Raw genomic sequence first — 11173 nt, forward strand, 5'->3', positions numbered from 1 at the left:
TGAACCCAGTGATTCCCAACCAGGGTTCTGTAGGGCAGACCCAAGAGTTCCGCCTAGCCGTCCGCATTCACTGTGCGGTCCGCGGCGGCTTTACTGGCTCTCCCCCTCCTCCCCCCACCAGAGCCCCCTCACAGGATTGCAGGAGCACGCTCTAGCAGTGTGGCACTTCCAGTACCTGCTGCTGGGGGTGGGTATATGAGGATGATGAGGAGTGCTGGGAGAGATATGAGGTTAATGATGAGGGGTGCTTGGGGAGATATGAGGATGATGATGATGAGGGGTGCAGGGGAAGATATGAGGATGATAATGATGGTGATGATGATGATGAGGGGTGTTGGGGGAGATATGAGGATGATGATGATGATGAGCGGTGCTGGGGGAGATATATGATGATTTTACCTGTGCAGCCTGAATCTGTTTTCCTTGAAGCAGTTCGGTCCTTTTCACTTCACAAGTTGTGCAGGCCTGCGCTAGAATTTGAAAAAGCTTGCAAGTAATTGAGTAAAAAAAAAATAATAATTAAGGTTTTAACGCGTAGGAAGGTGATTGTGGCACAGCGAGGACCCCGTAGCCAGTAGAAGACGGAAGTTACTTCATCAGGAGTCGCAGAGTGGAGTGCATATTAGTTATTATTATGTTTCTTTGTTAGCGACTTTATAAAAAAAACAATTATATTAACCTTCTGTAATAGCACACTAAGCCTAAGAAAGCCTTGATTTGTCTTTTCTTCATTGGTCTAGGCTAACTTTGATTGCTTCTGCAGGATCTTTCACTTTTGCCTTACTAGTCCTCATCCTTCAACATATACCTTGTTCAAGACCAACTTGTCCTTGGATATTCCAATCATGCACTTGGAAGGATTTGCTGTCAGGCCTGCTCCCGCAGCATAATTAAAACAGCTTGTACTTGCTGGATATCTCCCAGTGCTTACTGTGAATCACCATGTCGTCAAGGTAGGTGGCTGTATATTGTACATGCGGGTGCTGTAGTTTGTCCATCAAATGTTGAAAGGTAGCAGGTACTCCATGTTGTCCAAAAGTGAGTACTGTGTACTGCAACAAACCCTGTCTTCTCTTTTGCTGCATCTGTTAGAAGTCCAAAGTTGAAAGGAATCTGGCTTTCCCTTATTGATCAATAAGTTCATCAGCTCACGGTAGACAGTAGGCATCAAACTGAGCTATATAGTTCATTTCTGAAGTTATTACAGAACCTCCAGAAGTCACCTGGCTTGGAGACTAAACCAATTGGGATGGACCAGTCACTGTTCGACTCTTCTATCACTCTCAACCAGCATTTTCTTGATCTTTATTTTTATTGCTTCTCTCTTTTACTCTAAAATGGGGTATGTCCTGGAGTATACTTTAACTCCAGAACTGACAATGACATATTGGTATGATTCTTTTGTTCAGTCTGGTATCTCAAAGGATATATCCTTATACCTTTGTACTATTTCCACAGCTTCTTTAATCTTCCCAGGGGATAATTCAGTAGATATGGTCACTTGTCCCTCTGCTTTGGTCTCTCCTGGAACTTATTCCACTGCTAAGCAATAGACTTCACTAATATCCCGCCATGCTTTTCGCAGGTTTATGTGATAGAGTTGTATTTATTATCTCCTGTCTGAATGACATACTTTGTAGCTCACATCTCCAACTGCTTCAATAATTCCATAGGATCCTTGAAACCTGGCTAGCAGCTTATTAGCAGATGGTTTTGGTGAAAATGTGTATACTTTGGCTTATCAATTTATTGTATGTTTGTTGATTTCCTTGGGCTTTTTCCAATTGTGGGGATAATTTGAGCTATCCTCTCCAGCATCTGGTCACATAATCGATCACAATAGCTCCTGGTAGTGGATGTTCTTCACAACCTTCCTACACAATGTTGTGTAGTGCTTGCGGTCGTTAAGCATAAAGTTATTTGAAAGTTGAGTAACCAGTGGAGGATTGTGATACTCCTCTAATGTCACACATTAAGTAGAGCAGCAGGAGGTTCCAATGCTTTCTATCTCCACTCACTATGGTCTTCCGCATACTTTTTAAAGTTTGATAAAATTGCTCCCCAAGCCTATCTGTTTTAGGATCATATACCGAGGTTCTTAAAGCTTGGATCTGCAACAAGTTGCATAATTCCCTCATTAGACAGGAGATGAAAGCAGTACCTTGGCCCGTCAATATTTCTTTTGAAGACCTAACCTTGGAGAACAATTGGATGAGCTATCTGGAAATGGTCTTTGAGTTATTTATTTATTTATAAAATATTTTACCAGGAAGTAATACATTGAGAGTTACCTCTCGTTTTCACGTATGTCCTGGGCACAGAGTAAAACAAATAATACATGGTTATAAGTACAGTTACATAAATGAACAAGGTATACATTATATACAAGACATTGCGTGCACAGTTAAAGAAAATATATATTATGAGCGTATGAAACAGTTACAGACCAGGTTAAAATGTGAGACAGCCTTAGATTTGAAAGAACTTAAGCTGGTGGTGGATATGAGAGTCTCTGGTAGGTTCAGGATATCTGGTAGAATAGTCAAGCATGACTAAAGCATGTTAATTACCATGAGCAAACTTTTCCAGAGTACATACTCTGCAAATCCTGATGAAAGGTTAATCTTTAACCAGCAAGATAATCAGGGGATCCCTTAATATTGGTTGAGCAGCAGCAAGCACTGAAGACATGAGACACCGTTCATCTGCACTTTTGCATAGATTCCTGGCCAATAGAATCTCTGCAGGATTCTGGCCACTGTTTTGTCTTCTCTGAGATATCCTCCCAAGTGAGAACTGTAAAACAATTGGAGGAATATTTTCTGTTCTAAGTCTGGAATTGCTCTACAAGGTGTGATGTGGCCAAAGGTAAAGTGCTTGAAGGGAGGTATTTAGGACCCAGCACCTTTCTATGCTTGTACCATTTTTCCACACCTGGGGATTAATTAATGGCCTGCTGCTTTAAAAAAGCAATTCCAGCAACTCCCTAATCACTGCTGTTTTCTGGACAAGGCATGCACCTTGTCAGCTTCAGAGAGAGAGAACAGGTGCTGCTGCTTACTGTACACAGGTACAGGGCTCTGTGTAGGAAAAGAGCTTAGCTCTCTAACTTGTGGATAGTAGTTAACAAAGTTTTAGTTAGTGCTCCAGAGAGGAGTTAGTAATTTGCTTTTGTTCTTGTTTGTGTGTGTGTGCCCTGTTGATAATAAATCTGATAAGTGAACCCTACGTTTCCTGCCTTTCATCTGAGAAAAGAAAACCCTGCAAAGTGACTGAGTTGTCACAAAGGTCATTAAATGTAGTATGGGCCCATCCCCTTTTGGTTTTACTTTACTGGTACTGCATTCATTTTGCACAATCTCTTTCCTGACATTATAAAAGGGAAATTCCTCAACTTGATTGCAACAAAGTTTTTTTTTTTTTTTTTTTATGGGAGATTCTGATTTTTTTTTAATTTAAAGGTTGTTGTACCAGATGCATTGTTCTCCTCCTGCACTGGTTCACTTGCTTGCCTTTGGGTATAAAACCCAAAAACGGATTTAGTTGGGTTCATCAGAATCCGTGATTGGATACAATCCATTGACTGATTTGTAGAATCCAATGCGCCGATTTAGCAATCCGTTGGCGGATTCTTTAAAATCTGCGCAACGGATTGCTGAATCCGTGGATTGCATTCGACAAATATGTCAGCGGGTTTCGGAATCCGTGGATTATATTGGCAATAATAATTTTTTTCAAAATCAGCAAAATCTCCCAAATTTTGAATGCCACTAGATGCACAATCGCCAAGAACTGGAGACAAGCTACCCCCCCCCCCATCTTTAAATCAAATAGATAATCAAATTTGGCATATAGTTTATATGGAAAAACTTTCAATTTACCTAGATGGCTCCACTGCTCAATTTGCGGAGATTTGGGCCCCTTGGTTCCACAATGCAGGTATATCCCCTTATCTAGACTAAAATATTCTGAATGTTGTGATTTATGTTGTATCTAAATTGCTGTTCACTATAGCAGCGGTGCGCAAACTGGGGGGCGCGACCCCCAGGGGGAGCGCGAGACTGCCGGCGGGGGGGCGCGGGGCTTACAGAGGCCCCACGCGCTTCCCGAAGGCACCTAAATTAAGTTCCGGGGGAGCTGCAGGGCCTCTGTAAACCTTTACTTACCTAGGCTCCGGCGGCTTCCTTCCTGCGTCGCCATGGCAACGCGGCATCAAAATGACGCCGCGAGGTCATGTGATGTCACGTTGCTATGGCAACATGACGTCATGACGCCGGAGCGCAGGTAAGTGGGGGCGCGGGAGTGAGGTGATCGTCGGCAGGGGGGCGCAGGGAAAAAAAGTTTGCGCCCCCTGCACTATACTATATATGTACAAATGCTGTCCCCTTTCCTGTTCCCTTAACCCCTCCCCAAATGTGATATTACCTATTATCTGTATCCATCTGTCCCCCTCCCCCCTTTTTCTTTAATGTACCCTCTTCCCATAATATTAATAACTATTCAATAAAAATGTAAGTAATAAAAAATAAAAAAATCAACAAAACGTGAATCGCCCCTTTTGAGGTTGATCCGCGGACCAAAGGAACCTACCGACCCACCACGGATCCAAATCTGCCCCCAAAATTGCCCATATCTAGCCATAACTCACAAGTGGGAGTCTCCCAGTCTTGCAGCTTTATGGGAGACTCAATGTGTCTTCCAAAAAATATTTTATTTCACACCAATATAAAAAGACTGAAAAAATAGAACCTTTAAGGATATTGGTATTTGCAAAAAACAGCAAAAAGGTCTAACTCTAACTTCAAGTTCTGACAAACCTGGTCAGAATATTGAGTCTGTTCTAATCCTTCACTAGTGTTTTAAACGTCTGCTTAGTCCAAGTAACTGATCCTGGGAAAAAATGCCTCTTGTGGTTTAAAGGTAAAAATTAAAGGACACACCTTTCTTGAAAAATAATACAGCCCTGTTGTACTTCTAAAGCTTCATCGTTCAAACTGACAGAATCTCCCCCCCGCAATTCTTCCTGTGTGTTGTCTACAAAGCAGCTTTTAAGCCTCTTCTAATCTCAGCTCCAATCAATGAATCAGTTTAATGACAGGTGTAACTATTTTCGTTTTTTTTTTTTTTTTATTAACTGTCACAGTATGTTTACATTGTCACAATTGTTACAAGTATAACATAGAGCAGGGGGGGGCGCAAACTTTTTTCCCTGCGCCCCACTACCGGCAGTTCCCCTCTCTCCGTGCCCCCCACCCCCGCTTACCTCGGCTCTGGCGTCATGACAACGCGACGCCACATGACCTTGCGGCCTCATTTGACGCCGCTTTGCCATGGCGACACGTCTAAGAAGCCGCTGGAGCCAAGATAAGTGAGGTTTACAGAGGCCTTCGCCGCTCCCCCGGCACTTAATTTAAGTGCCTTCGGGAAGCGCGCGGGGCCTCTGTAAACCCTGTGCCCCCCTCAGTCAATCTCGCGCCCCCCCAGTTTGCGCATCGCTGACATAGAGTATCTGCTCAATGGGAGCCCATGGGATTAATGAACTGGGCATTTGACCAGCCACAAGTGTTTATTTAATATTACCATACACTACTGTATATCTCCTCTTCTGCTGTCATTCCCCTCTAACAATATATTCGTAAAATGGAATGAAATTGGATCTGTCGTATAGGTAATGCTTTCTCATTATGTGTGACATTAAGGGCTATCCTTTACTCATCTGTGCTACACCTGCCCCCAGAAGACACCTTCAAGTGAATGGGCCATAAAATGTAGTCTGGTGCAATAATGTAGATTATGGAATAGCACAGTTTAGTAAATATGTTCTTAAATATTATCTAATTGTAGAATAACCAATATAACAAATATACATCATATATGAGTACGTGGGAACGCATACTGCCATTCTAATTTCTTTATTGTAATATCTATTTAAAAAGTATTAACAACAGGGAAACCCTTAAAGGGAAGTCATCATGGGAAGTGATCTGGCACCCGCTATATGCTGTGGCTGCTAAGAAAAAACATGGTAAGACAACAATAGAACTAGCTTTGGAATGTAAGAAATTCTAGGCAGTCAGCAGTGCTAAGGAAGTGTAACGGGAAAAGGAAAGGAGCACAGTTCTCCGAATAGACCTGGCTGTGGTAATACGCGAGTGTTGGCTAGGGACTAGATTTTTTCCTACTTTGGTAGTACAACAGCCATTTTTTTTGTTGAACTATTACTACTGTACGTGCAACACATGATTGTGTTGTAAATCCTACCTAAAAGTAATAAGCATTTTATTCTAGGCAATATGTAATTGATTTTCAGAAATTATACACTATTTTAAAGTATGTATTACTACATGTATTAAATAAGAAAATGTAAGTTTTTTAATTATAATTATCAAATTGATTGTCACCCCCAAAATTTAGGACAATTGAAAAGTCATTACAGATTCTCTGGTCAAACAGGCCCTCCTCCTCCTTTCTCCCACCTCCATCTGGATCAGACTGCTGGGACGTGCCCAGCCTCAATATTCTGCTGCCACCACGCCATGATGCAATCCAAACAGGAAACTGGGACATTTAAACAATTTGGAGAAAATTGTTGTGGCACCTGGACATTTAATGTAAATCCGGGACTGTCCCGCTAAACCGAGATGCATAGTCACTATATCCTTACCTCTTCTATCTCATCTACTGTAAGTTGTGGTGCCTGTGCTGTCGGACCTACAATACTAGCTATGGGCAGAGCTTTTGGTGAGCTCAGAGAATTGTCGCTGTGGAAGTAATCCAGCTGCCAGCTGCTGTATCGTGGCTGAGAGATTCTCTCTTCAATGTCTGTTTTGCTTGTTAAAATGAGTGATACTTGCGCGCACAGTGGCATGACACCTCAGAAAGGAACTGCAAATTATGTTTATTACTAACAACTAGTAACCAGTCAGGTGAAACAAGTTATTGAACAAGCTATTAATCAAGGCTTTTCTACTCTGATTAGTGATCTTGCTGAAATAACAAGTTCCATCACTCAACAAGTGACCATGTCTGCAAATCATGGCCAAGAACAGCCACTGCACAAAGTCCAATACACTCCTAAATACCCCAAGGTGGCAATTCTGCAAACAGGAAACATCAATACTCAGTGTCAGGATAATGTCTTTGAGACAAGACCTTGCGGCATAAGTATCTCTGGTTTACCTGATTTAATTGACAACCAGCCATTTCTTAAAACCCTGGCGAAAGAACTCCCCTGTCAGGCACATCTGATCGGTAAATTTAATTTAACTGCAGCGGGTAATCACCTGATTGTTGCACAATAAGCTCCGCCGTGGTCCAGTCATGACAAATTCACTGATCCAGCATGGACAAATTACCATTTTAAAATCCTTCAAGAGGAAGGTTGCTCCCTCCCATCTCAGCCATAAACTTTTACTTTTCAAAATTATGCTGAGGTTTCCCCAAGAAAGGAAGCGTTTTACCACCAATTACTGCCAACAGCTTGGAAATGCCAAAATGAGACATGAACACGTTATTCCAGAATACAGAAATGTGATGGATGATCTGCTCGCAATGGGTGCTCCACTTTCCTTCGGGAATCATTTCCTATTCTATAGACAATCATTTAATACTTCACTGCTAAAGAATTACATTTTACTCTTCTTAGGTTGCACTGTTGCTGTATGGAAATAATAAGTTTTCTCTTCGCAATGTCCTAGAAACAGTTGTTTGTTATTTTCCTGTTCTACGCTGTTCTATGACATGTTATATCAATTCTGTGTTATAATATGTTTTCTTAATGCCTCTGCTTGGCTACTCCCCTCTTGTTGAAAGATATGACTCTAGAAGAAGTACATTTTATCTTTTTATTGTTCTACTAAACTTGTTAGTAAAGCCTTACTACAGCTCACAAATCTGGACACTATTTAACTATAAATAATTTTGTAAGTTATAAATGCTGAGGATTTAATATTGGCTTTCATTATTCTGACAGATCAGGTAACTCAGTAAATGGGCACTTTAAAAAACCCTTGGTATCAATTGGTAGCTTGTGAGTCATCTCACAAAATCTCTGCAACCTAAGTTTACATTCCTTCCTAACTACAGTACATTACTTCCTTCCTAACTACAGTAGGTGACCAGTCTCTGCTGATATAATTGTAAGGATCGTGTTTGTTGTTTTTTTTTAGTAGAAATCCTTCACACAATTTTTTTTTCATTTTTTTTGAAAAATGTTTTATGGGTCTTCACACAATATTTTCACCCTAGAAGCAGCAACAATTCAAGATCTTCTTTCTAGCTCGTTTAGAACATAAATAATATTTGGAAATAATGAAAAAAAAGAATAGGGTTTTATAGTTTACCTGATGTATGCACAGGAAAATATGTAACCCGATCTGTGAACATAGTACACATGTTATGTTTGCATTTGGCTATATTGCACTCCTCTGTTAATCGTGCATATGTGAAAGAAAATGTATCTCAATGTAGTGTAACAAAGCCTGCTAATAAATAAGGTTACAAAATAAATCAAAAGGAAAACATGTCACTAGAATGTATTCACTTTGGCCCCTTTAAGCAGAGAGGGTTAAGCCACCTTGGACGTAATGAACATTTTGTTAAAATAAAAGGGTAAGAAAAAACAGGAACAGAACAGAGTACATCCCATAACATTTCAAATACATCTGGCTTTAAAATGTTGGATACAGTAGTTGATGCTTTCCAAATGGTAACCTGGAAGTAGAGATGGGCACATTTTGTTTGGAGGATTTGGATCCGCCTCGGATCGGTTGGTTCCTGTGGTCTGTGGATTTCCTCAAATCAAAAAGGGCGATTCGTTGTTTCCAGATTTTTTAAATCACCGACAATACAATCCGCGGATTACATAATGCCATATGGGTCTCACAAATCACCAGTCGAATTGAGTAACATGTTCACAAGGGACTTAGCAGCTTCCAGGTGGAGATGGGCGAAACTGTCAAAATCCGTATCGCAGAATTTCACGAGCTTTCCATTCAAAATCCGTTCCGCGGTGTAAAATCTGTATACGAATTATTCCCGTGTCAATCCGTGCGGAATAACCCGAAACTGCCGGTGGATACATTTCGCTGGTTAATTTTAAAAATACAATCTGTGTATTCCGCAATCCGTTGGAGGATTTTACCAATCCAATCTGCGGATTTAGCAAACCACTGGTGGATTTTAAGAATCCAATGCGTGGATTACAAAATCCTCCAACGAATTGCGGAATCCACGGATACAAGATATTACTGCTCCTTAAATCCCAGTGTAAACATGGAGAAAGGACCATGATACATTAACACAAACACGCAAAGAGACACAAGATAAAAATGAAGCAATGTTTTGTTATAAGTTTGTCTTTGTGCAGCACCCCCAATGTCTTTCATTTACAGGACAATATGCTTTTTGTATGGCTTTTTAGAAATGTTGTTTGGTTTTTCATGATTAAGCTGCTCTATACTAAAGGAGGAAACAAATGTCAATAGAGTAGTAGTATAGTGAACTTGAACATTCACAAATCTGGCGCTCAGAGATATAATAGGAAGCTGAACAGCATCACATAGTATGTCATGAAGAGGGGGGAGTGACCGAGTTATAGGCTAGCCTCCATAGGAGTCAAACGTGAGAAAGCAAATGTCTTTTTTGGATAATTGGCTTACATATAAGCACTAATGCATCAGGTCATAAAACTCACGATAAGCAGGAGGGCCCGGCAGTATCCCCACGGAGTCTGGAAACTCATCCGGTCTTCCTCACCACGATCCAGCTGCGACTCCTCCGTCACAATGGCCGATGGGGACTAGGTGTAGTCTGTATCCGGCTGTTGTCCCAGCAACCCGGCGTGCTACCGAAGGCGTCTTGCGTAGCTATGGGGCTCCTCCCATGGGAGAAAAGATCGATGCACCGCCGGAAGAACTTGTGCAGAGGCTGAGAGATGTGACTGTAAAAAACTTTATTTCGGCATAGAAGTGAAGCTCTGGCGGATCCTCTGACGCGTTTCAGCAACGGAGGCCTTTATCAAAAGGTGCATCGATCTTTTCTCCCATGGGAGGAGCACCATAAATGTCAATAGAGGACTCAGGAATTTGATCAAGATCTGTAGGGTGGGGAATAATCAGTTAGAGGTATTACAAACAACCAGAGATTTGTAATATACGAACAAAATGTTTCTACAACTTCAAGACAAATATTGAAATTTATATCAACATCTTTTTTCCCAATGACATATTGTGCTTACAATAAAATGATTGAAGGTAGAGACACATGAAAATGTGTTGGATCACTGTGAGAACAATTTAACCTTTTCAACTTTGCAAGTAAAATTTCTAGGCAAATCAACAACTATGTTTATTTTAGGTAAGCAAAAATACAGAGTCCCAATCACCTGTCAGAACTTAAAGCAGCAGTTAGAGCGATCGTTAAGAAAATAAATCATTCAATATGTTCATCAATAAAATCTCTACACTGACAAGTGATTAGCTAAGTTGCCGATCGATCCATTCTCATGTGATCGAATGGCGAAGATTTGGCTCGGGTTCACTAAGTGCACCTTGGGTAATCTTCTGCTGCACTGACAGCCAAAGTTCTAATAGAAGATTATGTGACCAGGCAGACACTAGATTCAATTGGTTCACTGCTAGAGAAAGGGCAGGGCTCAAAAAGGTGAGGCTGTTTCAGAAGGGGACGTGACTTTGTAAATGGTTGGTATAGGAAAAAAAATGCTTGTTACATTAGAATACATTAAAATGTCTTTAAAATTATTATTATTATTTTTTAAATGCTACAAGTAATTTCTCATAGTACAGAACTGATTTATTAAAATAAAAACACATGTAGGATATTGCTTGAACTGCAGCATTAAAAACGCCACTCTCTTTAGAGGAAACACCCAGAAAGAAGTCTCAACTTTACAGATGTGTAAATGCCTTCAACGCTGTTTGCAAATGTTGCTTTCATTTAGCATTGTTTGCTACATTTCACAATATTATCACATTAAATAGGGAACATGTCTCCTAAATCTCTTAAGAGATTTAAAAAAAGTGAAATTTAGCTTATATTACTAAATACTGCCGTTTTTCATCAGAATTTTGCGTAAATGGCAGTATATAATAGGTCATGGTTAACATAGGTTAAAAAAATTGCAAAACTTGCCGATTTTCACGAAAATATATGG

The sequence above is a fragment of the Ascaphus truei genome, chromosome 7 (genome assembly GCF_040206685.1).
Source record: "Ascaphus truei isolate aAscTru1 chromosome 7, aAscTru1.hap1, whole genome shotgun sequence".
NCBI lineage: Eukaryota > Metazoa > Chordata > Amphibia > Anura > Ascaphidae > Ascaphus > Ascaphus truei.